Consider the following 14610-nt stretch of genomic DNA (forward strand, 5'->3'; position numbering starts at 1 on the left):
GTTTTTTGGATTTTTATACAAAAATGGATTTATGGTAAAAAAATTAACCTTTTTTGCCCTTCACTATCACAGATTTACACTAATAAAAATATTGAATCTTTTGCCCATTTAATCCATATTCTCAAAAATATCACTTCAAATTAGGCATTGAAGCATTTATTTTATAAAAAAAATAATTTGAGGTGCGCGGCGGGGGCGATACTGGGACAAATGGAATTATGGCCAAGGTTAAACATTTAAAAAGTTTGCATGAATGATAAATAAAAACATCAAACTTGTACCCAAAATGGGCATAATCGCATCAATAAATAATATAATAAAACATTAATATATTCATTCCTTTAAAATATTTTCATTACATTTAAAAAAAATTCGGGATTACCGAAGCCACCTTTGCTCCTATGAGCGGAGGAACAATCGTGCCAAACGGCGTCGCCTAAGACACAAGTGCATACTGCTCCGTACATTTCTTCGCTTACTTCCCCCACTATTTATAAAATACATATTTCAATTTGATAGCAATGATAGTTTTGAAACTGAACATCGCGGCATTTTGGCAATAAATGTTATTTTACCCTTCAACACAGTACACTGTGCGGTACGAGCGATGTGGGAAGCATTGGCCAAACGAATGGCTTAGTTTGTAAAGAGAATTTAGGAACCCAATTTTATAGCTATACTTTATTTCCGTTATTGTTTGATGTTTCCAAAAAAGGGCTGGTGGCCTAACGGTAAGAGCGTGCGACTTTCAATCCGGAGGTCGCGGGTTCAAACCCCGGCTCGTACCAATGAGTGTTTCGGAACTTATGTACGAAATATCATTTGATATTTGCCAGTCGCTTTTCGGTGAAGGAAAACATCGTGAGGAAACCGGACTAATCCCAATAAGGCCTAGTTTCCCCTCTGGGGTGGAAGGTCAGATGGCAGTCCCTTTCGTAAAAACTAGTGCCTACGTCAAATCATGGGATTAGTTGTCAAGCGGACCCCAGGCTCCCATGAGCCGTGGCAAAATGCCGGGATAACGCGAGGAAGAAGAAGATTGTTTGATGTTTCCCAAGCCGCCCGTACTGTAGGTATAATGCGACAGAATAACATCGCACCGCAAAATGTGCACAACGTATAATCTTAAAACTGGGTAGGCACCTCAGGAACAAGTATCCGTGTTCATCACACAAATAAATGCTCTTACCTACCGGGATTTGAACCCGGGATCAGAGGCAAGTTGTATTTACTTAAGTACGCTATAGGTACAACTCTTTACCAGGTACAATAATTAAGTTCATTTCATTGTTCGTAATTTTATCTGAGTCTGAGTTAATAAAACAACAGATTATATAAATATAATATATGTACAATACGAATTAATATGTGGCTTTCCATTAGATAAGGGTCATTATGCTTCGTGTGCAATGAGGACCTTATTACACTTGAAGCATATGCACCCTTCTGTAGTGGAAAGCCACATATTAGAAATTAATTTTCCAGTGTTAATCGCTGTTAAGTGTATACTTACTTAAATCAATCTTACTAAAATAAGTTACAATCAATCCGACTAATTTAAACAATCTGTAAACAATCGAATGCATTGTGGTTCGCAGGCAGGGCATGCCCGTGTGTCCCATAGTTTATGTCGCACAGGCAGGCTGTGACGCGGCGGCCATTCGCTCTCTTTGTTATTGTTAGGACACTCAAAAACAAAATTATGAATCACGATCCCGTGAATCCACGTTAAAAACACTCACCAAAACCAAAAATCACCCACATTCTACAGTGTATACCTAACTAAGTACCTAAATATCAGATACCTATTTCTGCTTTGTGAACAATCACTGTACTAGTCAACCCATCGCTTAACCTCTCGTATGCTCCTGTCAAAAATTTGTCATTTATATTGCAATCATAATAGTTAAATACATGTTTAAGTTGAGTATATATGGAGCAGATCCGCTCCTAAGCATACCAAAGGTTAAGTACTTTCCCTGGAAAGCTACAACCCTACTACAGCCGCAGCCGGAATGTAACCTAGTTAATTACCGAAATTAAATATATATTACAACTCAAATTGATTTTGCTTAGGTAATTTACATTAATATAGAGCGCTGGGAGTTGGTAAAACATTTACATGTAGGTACTAAATAAATAACTAATCTGTCAATATTGTATAAACTTCGGCGCATGTTCTTGTAAATGGATCTGTAAATTAAGATATTTTCTTAAAATAAATTGATATAATTAAAGTTTGGAATGGTGGCAGCTGTGAACTGTTGCCTATACCTATAATATAAGTATAGGTAAATAAGATTGTACAGATCAGATGTGTACTTATGATTGTAGAGATTGTAGGCTCATTTCGAAGGTGCGAGAACTCGCATGCGAATTTTATTACATTGCGTTATTTGATCGGTCAGTTGAATTATTGTAACCTTAATAGTCCGCAATGTAACTAAAATCGCATGCGAGTTCGCGCGCCGTCTAAATGAGCCCTTAGCCTGCTCCGGCTCTAATAGAAAATTAAAATTGTTGTTGCAGTGGTTAATTTGATAAGTACAAACAGCAACACTCCTAACTGTACGTCGGTGGACATTATTACAAAAGGCATAAAGACCACCGATCTACAGTTAACAGTGTGGGCGATGGTACATGGACATCCAAATTTTTATAAACATAAGTACCTATATATTTAATATCAGGTTATTGACAAAACCAACAAGAAAAATACGAGTTATCGGGTATAGTACTCGTATTTGATGTGGCATGATTATGACTGATGTCGGGGCGTAATGCCGATCGCAGGCACAGATAACCGTCGGCTACCCTGCGGGGGACGGCTACGTAACATAGAAACGAAGATCAAGCATTGTACGTACTAATATTGATATGAAGTCTCTGCTTGTACGGGCGGTATAACTAAGTACCTACAACGGGATCCGCTATAATAATTGATAAAGATTGAAATGCTCCAAAATTGTATAAAAATGGGGAGTATTTCACTGAAATAAATATTTGAACAATTAGTCCAAACTAGTTTTCACCAAGGCACTTGACATTATTCCGATTTTGGTACGTATTTTTGGCACCCATTTCAGCCAACTACCTCGACTGAAAGGTTGCCTTTCATCTCTTGGTTAGTCTACTATTTCTGAATTATTACCAAATTAGATTTTTGGCCTATACTTAAGCGTGATTTAGGGTATTGATAATTTTCCTCATCGTGATCATACTCGTAATCCTGGTATCTGGATGAAACTTGTTCTGTCTTTATGTCCTGTACACAATAAACATAAAATTAGTTTTAAAAAATATCAAGGCTTTAAAAATATTAAACCAGTAATTATATAATGTCGTTCCACCTCTTTCTGATGCGCTCCGCGTCTAGAACCAATTAAGTGAATAATAATTTTAACGCAGCGGTTTCGCGGCCCATTACGACTCTCTGGAAAGGAAAAATATTTCGTTTGATTGCGTTTTTACAACTCTCTTCTCAATTAAATGAATATTTAATTTTATTACCATCGCTTTAGACATCCATGGTTTTAATCCTTTATAAAAGAATATCCTGTAATCCTTTATAAGAGAGCAAGCTCTATATGATAACTAAAAATAATAAAATAAGTCAAATTTACTAGTTAGTAGGTATAAGTGTTGAAAATATAAAAAAGAAAATACCGCATTAAAGCAAAAAAAACCCTACTTAAGCGTATATTTAATATATTTGAATTTTTTCTCAACTTTTGAGAAAGCGGATAGGTAGGCTTAGTTGCAGTTTTTTTAACCCTAAATTCGAAGCAATGATGCCTTAGCTAAGATTTGACTAATAATTATATTATTTAAATGTCCCGTGCAGACCCATTCTTTTCTGTTAACTCTATAAGGCCCACTTGTACCATCCCATTAACCCGGGATTAAGAGGTTAAACCGTTAACCTAGTGTCAAATTGTACTGGTAACCATGGTAACTCCAGGTTTAACCGGTTAACCTCGGGTTAGTAGAATGGTGCAAATGGGCCTAAATATGGTTACAGTGGGTTAAGATTAGAATGTCTTTGTATTCTTTTAAGCATATTTACTCTACAAACATTTAGATATTTGCTCAGTGCTATGAATAGAGGATGAAAATTGGAACAATGCTAATATAGCAAAAAAAAACATCAGAAATATAAACCATTATTACTACCTGTACCTATTTCTAATAAAGCTACCAATATAAGCATTAGTTAAATGAAGAACGGCCAACCATTAACATTATCAAGCTCATAATATTTGAAAGGAAAATGTATGCTATAGAAGCAATATTTTCCTGGATGCTTTTAACGTTTTTAATAAATGATAAGCGTTGCGTAGATCGGTATCTTTGCTTAACCCATTAGTTTCATCAATTTCCAAATGATTGCTCAATAGCCGCGCACACTAACTTTTCGCCATGTTTAAGGCCACTTCATCATGTAGAGTACAATAACCTCAGGGGTGATGCGTTAATGTAAGCCATACTATAAAATACACTCTTGTACGCGTGTCCTGATCCTGACGCATGCACGGTTCACCAAGAACCAAGAGTTCCAGAAGATTCTTATAAAATACCTTTTTTAGTTGAGAGTGCCAGCTCCGTAGGCTAAGAACTTACGACATGTCTATTTCTTTTGTTTGTTTTTAAATATACCTATGTCAATTTAGTCCGGGTTGTTTCTTTACCTTTTCCTACATTAATCAACCCCTTGCGACGGTAAACCCCACAAGAGGTCGAAGGTAAACACTACAGATATATGTATAGATACTACATAATAAAATTATCCTCGTCGAAGATGGTGACAGCGACCTCCTTCAATAAAATTATTATTGTCAAAATTGAAAACGGCTCGGATCTCACAAAATCTAAGTTTTTTTCTAAAATGATATTGTTTATTCAGAGAATGATTCGTATTTCTTGTTTTTAATCGAAACGAAACTTAACCGTACCTAATTCATATTTAATAACATGTCCTAGCGGTGCAAAGCCCAGGTAGCACTACAATACCTATACATAGATAGGTACCTAATGCAGGAAGAAGTCTATTATCCCATTCAGTAATAGCTGTTAAGAAGATACTAAGTTTCTCAGCATAATTAATATTTATAAATTAAATACGTTGAATTATTACTAAGGCCCGTTGTTCTAAATCGGCTTTACTTAATACGGTTCTTGTCTAAGCCCATTGAAAGTTTGGTCGTCGCGAGGATTATTACAATTAGGTAGTACTCACTATTCGGACGGCGCACATTCAGAGGGCCTACCGCGAACCACGTTCGACGTGTTGCCTCCCTGTCACACTTACGTGCGAATTTACAAGTGCGACATAGAGGCAACACGTCGAACGTAGTTTACAGTAGGCGCTCAGGTCGGTATTAGTGGCGTGGCTGTTGCAGCATAAAGTTATCGAAACGAAACTTTCGTTCAAGCGCAATTTTCCGTGTCTGAATCAACGTGGTATCAATTATCGGTACCCTAAATCCTAACTCTGTTCAATCTAATTTACCCATGCTGTCACTTTCAGTATTGTGATTGCCGACCAAAACTCAGCCACCAAAACTCCAAATAAACTCAGGCAGCGCGCTGTGAAATATAATTATGTACTTGTATTTAATATGTGAGATAGAGAATTTGATCACTACACGATATGGTAAGGACAGGTTTGACTTTATTCATACTTACGATATCATCGCGATTACAACGACATAGTAATTATTTTAATTTAAACACACTACATTCTCAAACTGATATGTTATATATCTATGGTTAAATTGAAACATTAAACAAATAAATATAAATACAGCCGCATCGGCCAAGAATATAGCTTTACCTCTTTTGGTGTGGAAACACTCGGCCCGTGTGGGGTCCCAGTGTCCTGAAATTTTCCGGAGCGTTATCAAAGAGGCTGGTGGATGTGACTGGGGACTGTAGGGCTGGCAGCTTCCTCGCACAGCGCATAAGCATTGCAATTCAGCGAGGTAATGCTGCCAGCGTCTACGGGACCTTGCCGAGGGTTGATTTTTTTATTGTAGTTTAGGTTTAGAGATGCTTTATTTTTATTAATTTAGAATAGTTAGGTACTTTTAGTTTATAAGTTTTTATACAATATTTATATTTATTTGTTTAATGTCTATGGTTAGATATTATATACTGTCAAACCCACCGCATTTGTTCTTTGCGTTTATTTATTCTAACTACCGCTTGAATACTTTAACTGTTTAGAGTACCCTGGAACTAAGCACAAGTAGATGGAAGCCTTGGGTCGTTCTTGCATCTCTGTATTACCACTCGTTTTTATTTAATGTGGATGCATAATAATACCCGCTACATAGAAAAAAAAATTGTTAAATTGTATATTCATGTTAAGTTTTCTGGTTTGAATTGATCTTTCATTTACGCTTTTTAGAAGCTTTTATTTAACTTGCCTTGTTAGTTAGTATTTATGTATGTATGTTAGTGTGGGACGAATGGAAGCTGAATTTAACCCACTTCCCGATTTCCGATTGAGCTGAAATTTTGCATACATATGTAAATCGGATGACAATGCAATATTATGATGACATGGAACTGATCTGATGATGGAGACAGGAGGTGGCCATGGGAACTTTGTTATAAAACAACGCAAACTAAACCTGTTTGGGGTTGTTAGAATTGTCTCGATGAGTATTAGTTGCCTGTGGAAAGAAAAGTACAGTCAGCGATATTTTTTTCCAAAAATGTATTAATATACATATTTATTTACCATTGATGCCCACCAAACTGTTATACCAAAGTGCAGGTCGTTAATATCGTTAACGTCGCATTACGTATGCTCCTACTATAAGCCACTGAGTGCATTAGACTTTTACATATATGACTCAAAGATACCGTAAGTCACGGAGTGCATTCGACTAAAACTGCGACTTGGTTGCCTATCGGTATCGGTCGGCGGGCAGCAGTCGCAGGTCGCTGGCAGCTTGCCATTCTCTTACGTAGCTCCCACGTAACTATATACTGCCCTCCTAAGCTAAAAAGCCGTATTTGCAGTCAATTTGTATGAAAACTGAATGCAAATACGGTTTTTTAGCTTAAGAGGGCAGTGTAGAGAAGATACACTCAACCCAGTCACGTACGCAAAACATTATATGATTCAATCGTATTTTTAAGAAATTAAATTACCTATGTAAATCTGCTTTTGGTAGATAGAGTCAGACGCGAGCTAAATCGGCAGCGATTTTAATAGCACATACTGTGCAAGTGTTATTTAAACGTCAAGCTTCTATAAAAGTATGCACTTTAACAAAAACAAATTATTTTATATGTTTACCTACCAAAATTTTAAGAACTACAAAAAAAGTAATATCATTTAAGCTTATAATAGCTACAACTTGATAACATAAAGTAATACCTACATAATCATTAGAATTAAGGATGACTCACGTTAGACCGGGCCGTGTGCGGGTCGGAGCTTCCGGCGCTTACTTTTCTATGACATGACCGGCGATCACGTGTGCTTTCCATAGAAAACGATACGCCGGAAGCTCCGGCCCGGACACGGCCCAGTCTAACGTGAGTCATCCTTTAATCATAATCAATATATGTAAATAAATGATAAAAAAAAAAAAAACAATATATTGTTATTCAAAAATATAGAAAACAAAATAATAAGCAGGTCAAGGTGGGATATCTAGATTTCGTTTTAAAAACCTGAAAGGCCATTGTTGATGAGGCTGGAAAGTTATCAAAAGTAACGTATTAATAAGTAGGTAACTTAAATAATTGACAATGTGTTTTAAAAGTAAACATCAATATACCGACAGTCGTATTAAATAACCGTGCCCTTGATATGAAATGCAAATTACAAAAATATCAAACTAAGCTCAGGTTCATATGATTCACTAAACAGTGTCACACGGTAAGTCCAACAAAATTCCTTCAATTATTAAAAATACTTCATACATGAGCGTTTCTTTTATTTTTTTCCATTTTTAAATATTGTGACCTTTTTGCCACTTTTGTGTTATTTCTACCTGAATCACGAGCTCTTTCGATCATGTGGGAAAAAAAATGTCCCAGAGTTTTTTTCCTATTGTGTTACCATTTCCCCATATACTTTGTATGGCGATAACAAAAAGGAAAGCTAGAAAAATGTATGGAAATTTTAGGACACTTTATTTCTCCTATAAGGATGAAAAAGGCTCGCTATCCTGACTAGAAATAACATAAAAGTGGCAAAAAAGGTCACAATATATAAAAATGGTAAAAATTAAATAAACGCTCACATATCTACTTAAAAAGGGCACCACGCAACACCAAACGTTGCCGTGAAATGCGTGCCACGGGGGAAATAACACCGGAACGCGATCACAGAAAATTATCTTCGACGCGACGGTCGCGGCGCCGAAACAACACTCCGGAGATTGTTATCTTGCACTTAAAGTAAATACAATAACCACACATGGGGTTATATTTTAGACAAATATTGAACGGTCGAAAGTTCAATTTGGTTTTTATACCTATGTATGTACTATTTTTTAGTTTACGTCGCCATGTCGTCGCCGTGCAAACTTCTATGAAATTATGACGTATAAATAACACTCTTGCGCTGCGCGTTCTATCAAAATCGTTGCAGACTTTTCTTGGTCTAACTCTATTTGGCCGCTTTTTGAAGTATATAGGAAGTATACCTAAATCGTATAAAAAACTGGTCAGTTTATCAATAATCATTATGATTAGGTACCGTAAAGTAAGGTAACTTTAGTCCACAGCTTGCAACTATGGTCAAAATACAAATTTCATAAAAATATGTATACGTACTTAAGTATTTTTCAAATTATGTTGACTGTTGAGTATTGAGTTTATATAATATAGAGAGAGCATTAGTGTATCTGTGTAAGCTCCAAAATAAATGAACTTAATTAGTATAAATTACTATCGACCCGCCCCGGCTTCGCACGGGTTAACAAATTATACACCTAAACCTTCCTCAAGAATCACTCTATTGATAGGTGAAAACCGCATGAAAATCCGTCCAGTAGGTATTAGTTTTTGAGTTTATCGCGAACAAACATACAAACACACAAACAGACAGACGCGGTGGGGACTTTGTTTTATAAGGTGTTGTAGTGATGATAATGGCTCGTTAAGAATCAACGTTAAAAACTCGACCATTGTTGTACTTTAAGGAATATAGTTACCTGATTTTACGGTACCTAGGTGGATTTCCAAAAATCAAGCATGTGCGAGCAATTATATAGCCGCTGCAGCATAAATAACTAGAGAGTAGGTAGGTACCTACAGCGCCGTCAAAGAAATCTTTACATTTTTTGCCTTATTACAAAGTAGTAAGGTGCAAAAGTGTAAACATATTTTTGGCGTCGACTGTACCTACGTTGTGACTGGTTATGGTACGTAACTAACACACAATGAAAGCTTGAACACAGTCAAATGCCGCCACCCAATCTGATTAGTTAGCGCAGACCAGCGGTTTTATTTTAGTTCACGTACTATCAAAAAGAAACTCCGAAAAAGCGACAAAACTAACTACGAGTACAAGCAATTAAAAAGCATTTCAACGGGATATACGAGGACAGCTGCTTTATTTTATACACGATATCCAAACATATTAAAAAATAATACTGTACCTATATGATTTCAAATTATGCAAATAAAAAGAGATTATTGGAGTCACTTCACGTCGGTACTTAATTCAAAGTTATAGAACTAAGGTAGCTTTCAACTTTAATTAGGCAATGATTGCCCTAGAGCCCCTACTAGTATATATCTACAATCCACGACAAAGATATGTTTACATTTTTCGCCTTATTACAAAGGATTAAGGTGCAAAAGTGTAAACATATCTCTGACGTCGACTGTACATATATTATAACTAGCTTTTGCCCGCGGCTTCGCACGCGCAGGAGAGTTCTTTTTTTTTTTTTTTTTTTTACGGACTGAACAGTGACTGACCTTAGTCTCACCTGCTGGAAAGTGATGACAAGGCGGAAGGTGTAGGGTTGTAAAAAAACGGTTTGTTTTCTGACTTGAGAAAAAACATAAAAAAAAACCGTGAAAAAAAAAGTTTTTTTTCTGGAGTACTTACGTTTTTTTTCAAAAGTATGAAAACCCAAAATTTGCAAGGCAGATAATACTTTTATACGGTTGTTTTACTTGTTTTAGACTTTATGTCAGTTTATGTTAACCATTTAACCAATTTAATTTAACAACTTTGATTAATAACAACATAAATGAAATCTGTAGTGGTAGTTATCGCAATTTACTGTTGGCAACACCAACGCCTCTCGTCGCCGCATCGGGGAATTCAGGGATTCCCCAAAAATTACTTAGTTTTAAGTTACATATACAAATAAATCACGAAAAACCGTTATTGTGGCATATTTTTGTTCATCTGAAAAAAAACCTAATTTAGAAAAAAAAACATGGTGCGAGGTTTTTTTTCATGTTTTTTTTTTCATAAATCTGTTTGCAACCCTACGAAGGTGTAGCTCACTATTTCAGTAAAAGCTTATTCACAGTATTCACTCTTGACTTGAAGACACCAATTGTAATTATATCGATTAATCGAGCTCGACTTATTTAATATAATCTAATGTACGTTTTGTACCTAACACCTTTTAATTTATATTTTTTATTTATGTAGTTGTAGCCTTTTGTACCTATAGCATCTCCTTATACACTACATCAGGGATGTAACGGATGTGGTTTTATCGGAACCGAAAACGGAAACAGATGTTTTCAATTTAGTTTAACGGAACCGAAAACGGAAACGGAACCGATAACGGAAACGGAACCGAAAACGGAACCGGAACCAGAATCGGAGCCTGACTTTTTAACGATGTATTCGTTTTCCCCTTTTTAGAATTAACCTTCAGACAAAGTTTACACTTAGCCGTGTCCCCACTAACTTCATCAAAATAGTTCCAAATCGAACTTGATTCCGGCTTCGTTGTGCGTTTTTATACACACTAACATTCACCACACACACTACACACAGTCAGTACACAACAGAACACATACGATTTTAATTTTAATAACACGAATAAAACAAAGTAGGTATACAAACAAACAACAAATTAGCGTAGCACGTGGCAAGCGGGGCGATGAGCGAATGACTGGTATGAACCTGTTTGTTTTTGATGTACGCCGCCGCCGCGCGAAGCATTGACATCCGTTATAACTTCCGTTTCAAACATAACGGAACCGGAACAGAAACGGATGTGTAATACCAAACGGAAGTTCCGTCTTAACGGAAACGGAACCGGAGCTCCGTAACATCCCTGCACTACATTAGTGGTTCTCCCTTGGATTGCTAGAGGACGATAAACATTGGGACTCAACTTTAGAGGAAGCTGCGTTGTGCGATTCTCCCTTCAAGCTGCGTGAACTTTTCATAATAATGTTAGTTTTTTGTCAACTTACTGACCCGTTAAGTCTCTGGAAAAAATATAAGGACAGTTTTTCGGACGACATTAAACGGCAACTTGAGAGAGAATTGCAAAATGGTGCGGAGTTTTACATGGATGAAGTGTATCAGTGTGTGTGATTTGCTGATACCTAGCGGAGGTGTCATGGTTTACCTCGGGGTGGGTTTGCTGATACCTAGCGGAGGTGTCACGGTTTACCTCGGGGTGGGCTTGCTGATGCTGATACCTAGCTACTGCTTCTCTGTGTAGGTACATCAGGGTTCATTTTTTGGTAATTGCTTACGGCAGCTTGGTGATCTGATGATTTGTTTTGCATATATTTATTTGCGGCAGCTTTTAGTTGTTTGTTCCGTGTAGTATTCGTGAACCTGGCACGGCGTTTTTTAGTAACTGTTTTGGTAGCGGTAAGAGATAATGATGAGTCTGATTCTAAATGGGGTGGTAATCTCCTCATTCCTTCTCGTGGTAATCTTCTTGGCAACCACAGAGAGGAGTGAAGAAGGGGGCTCTGATATTGTGGGTCTTACGAGTAATTCACTGCGAATATATACGTCAAAATGACCGCTAGACAAATCACTTGAAAATCTTAGTCGGCCCACCGGATTACCCACAGTACCAACTCTCATATATAGCTCATTGTTGCGGTAAACTTCGAAAACCCACGGAAACAGTTGTCCTGCCGCTACCAACTCGCAGAGACTACCGTAAGTAAACGGGCGCGACATTTCAAGGCAGTATTCAACGGAGCTGGAGTAATTATCACCGTTACTGTTAATGAGACATAATAACAAACTCCTCCCAGTTGGCCACCACGTGACTAACGATTTGCTCGCGCACCTCCCTGGCCATCACCTGCGTATCATACAGAAGATAGGAGATGGCGCGAAACAGCCGGCCTAGCCAAGGTTACAATCGCTATCGCTTCGACAACGAAAAGCATTATGTCTCTCTATCACTCTTCCATATTAGCGCGACAGTGACAGTTGCGTTTCGATCGCTACGGAGAGTAAGCGATTGGCATCTTGGCTACGCGGCCTGACAGGCTCCATCTCCAATTATAGGTACTACGGTGTGAGCCAACATGGTCCCATCAATATCCAACAATTCAACAGCCATTGTAGGTATTAGTGAAATTTTCCCTGAGCTAATAGCTAAAAAAATTTACTTTAAGGCATTGCATTCTCAAAAGTCTGGATCACGTGTGGCTGTAAATCAGCGTGTATGTTACAACCGTCTATGCTATTTTCGTAATTAGCATTCCCCACCAGGGGCCATAGTTCACGTCGGCTACGTTATATTTTAATTTTGATCCCATTTTTAGGGTTCCGTACCCAAAGGGTAAAACGGGACCCTATTACTAAGACTTCGCTGTCCGTCCGTCCGTCCGTCCGTCCGTCCGTCCGTCTGTCACCAGGCTGTATCTCACGAACCGTGATAGCTAGACAGTTGAAATTTTCACAGATGATGTATTTCTGTTGCCGCTATAACAACAAATACTAAAAACAGAAAAAATAAAGATTTAAATGGGGCTCCCATACAACAAACGTGAGTTTTGACCAAAGTTAAGCAACGTCGGGAGTGGTCAGTACTTGGATGGGTGACCGTTTTGTTTTTTGCTTTTTTTTGTTTTTTTTTATATGGTACGGAACCCTTCGTGCGCGAGTCCGACTCGCACTTGCCCGATTTTTGTAATTAGCGTCCCACAAAACCATGGAAATTATACCCATATTGATATTTTGAAATTTCAACCCCATTGCACCCCTACCAGGGGGATGATTGTTCACTTCGGCTACGTTAATTTTAATTTTGATGCCATTTTTGTTATTAGCGTCTCAAAATACTATGAAAACGATACCCATATTGATATTTTGAGATATCAACCCTATTGGTGACTTTTCCCCCTCTTAGGGGTTCAATTTTCAAAAAACCTGAAACACGTGTTTACTCATTTATCTTTAGGAATACTCCTGTGAAATTTGGAATAAAATAGTCTAACTAATCTTGTTTCCCCATACAAACTTTGGACCCCCATTTCACTCCTTTAGGGGATGAATTTTGAAAAATCCTTTCTTAGTGGACCCCTAGACCTTATAAGGAATCTAGTTGCCAAATTTGGACTTTCTAGTCCCAGCGGTTTGGGCTGTGCGTTGATTTAAGTCAGTCAGTCAGGTCTTTCACGTTTATATATTTAGATTTATAAGCTATAACATGACATTAAACTAGTCTACTTCTTAATGTTAATGGTGAATCGAAATATTCATTGCTTTTACTAGTCAAGGGGGAAGAATGCAATCGCTAAAACATGTTTCAGCATTTTTAGTCGCCAAATTGGACACGGCATAAAAAACGAAGTGTGTGCGTTTAAGCAGTAACTGTAGCGAAATGTTAATTGGAATTGAGTTGTGAAATGCACTTTATTTTAGTGCAGTGGCAATTCAGTATACCTATTCATTCAACTAAAAAAAAGTTTTGTGTTTAAATTAATGTCACGTAACTATTTGCTGAATGGTCGTAACTCCACAAAACAGAGGAAAAATACGCATAGGCACAAAGAAGAAAAAATATATGAGTTATCACATCATTATACGACAAAGAATAATAACTTACGTTAGGAAACCATTATTTTAAGTCAGAACACCCAACAACTATTGCCATAAGTCAAAAAGTTCCTTAAGTGAAGTGTCGATTTTACTGGAAACTCAATTAGGTAAGATTCTTTAACAGTTTGGAGTATACTTACCTACCTAGGCTGTAATTAGCTTATTGTCTTTCTGGCGATTCGCCAAATAAAATTTAGGCACTTACCTACCGATATTCATTGCAAACCTTCGTTTTGTTATTGATTAGGTACATGGACCTTGTTCTTAACGGTACTAAATATATACGTGTTACGTGTACATAAATCACTAATCACATCAATGTATTATTATTTATTAATATAATCGTAAATCGTAACATGTATAAATTAATCTAAAATCTAAAACATTACCTTTATTCTAGAAAGAACAATTAATGATCCCGTATATGAAGAGAGAAAAATCTACTAATTATTAGTACAAAAGGTACCTACTGTTACAATTTAATTGGAAATTGTCAATAAGCAATCACATTCTATTTATTCCCTCGGCAAGCTATTAGAATGTGTAATAACGTGGAAGCCCGCCTATGATCGCGTCCGCCGCAT

The sequence above is a fragment of the Cydia splendana genome, chromosome Z, assembly GCF_910591565.1.
Source record: "Cydia splendana chromosome Z, ilCydSple1.2, whole genome shotgun sequence".
NCBI lineage: Eukaryota > Metazoa > Arthropoda > Insecta > Lepidoptera > Tortricidae > Cydia > Cydia splendana.